The sequence below is a fragment of the Sparus aurata genome, chromosome 12 (assembly GCF_900880675.1).
Source record: "Sparus aurata chromosome 12, fSpaAur1.1, whole genome shotgun sequence".
NCBI lineage: Eukaryota > Metazoa > Chordata > Actinopteri > Spariformes > Sparidae > Sparus > Sparus aurata.
In genome coordinates this window covers 1,649,331-1,649,977 of record NC_044198.1, presented here as the reverse complement: position 1 = coordinate 1,649,977, position 647 = coordinate 1,649,331, and positions in this window count along the sequence as shown.

Here is a 647-nt window from a genome sequence, read left to right as displayed (position 1 = left end):
GGTGTTTCCTGCACAAGAGATTTCTTTAGCCATGGACAATTCTACGTTGCTGCCAGCAGAGTTGGCAGATCAAACAGACTTCGCATACTTGCTCTAGACTAGGGTTTCTCAACGGGGGCGGTACCGCCCCCCAGGGGGCGTTCTAGACATTGTGGGGGGCGCTGGGAGCGTGAGGGCTGAGAGGGGGGCGCTCAGGCAGGAATAGGGGGCGCCACAACTTGGCTTGTACAAAGTTCATTTGAACTCTACATTTTAAACTTTCATGGTTTCCCAACTTTTTAGTGCAAATAACCGACCTTACACTGCATGAAAAGTGGGATTTTCGGCCCCGTAAACGCCCGGAAATCTCCCTAATTTTCGGCAGTTAACGACAATTTACAGGTTGTGAACGTGGCGTTTGTCTGTGCCGAAAATTGTCGGAAACGAACCATGACGTCAGTGGAGTTCCCGGAGGTGCGAACGGCTCTAATTTGCATATGAATAGCAGCGAAACCACGCCTGGCCAGAGAATGTGTGGGCTGGCTTGAATATCCTCACTCAGTATTGGATGAAACCACTACTCATAAACAAGCAAAGTCACTCGTGATTGGTCACCCTGGGTCATTATAAATGTTAACCCCGGTGGGAATATGTATATATATATATAT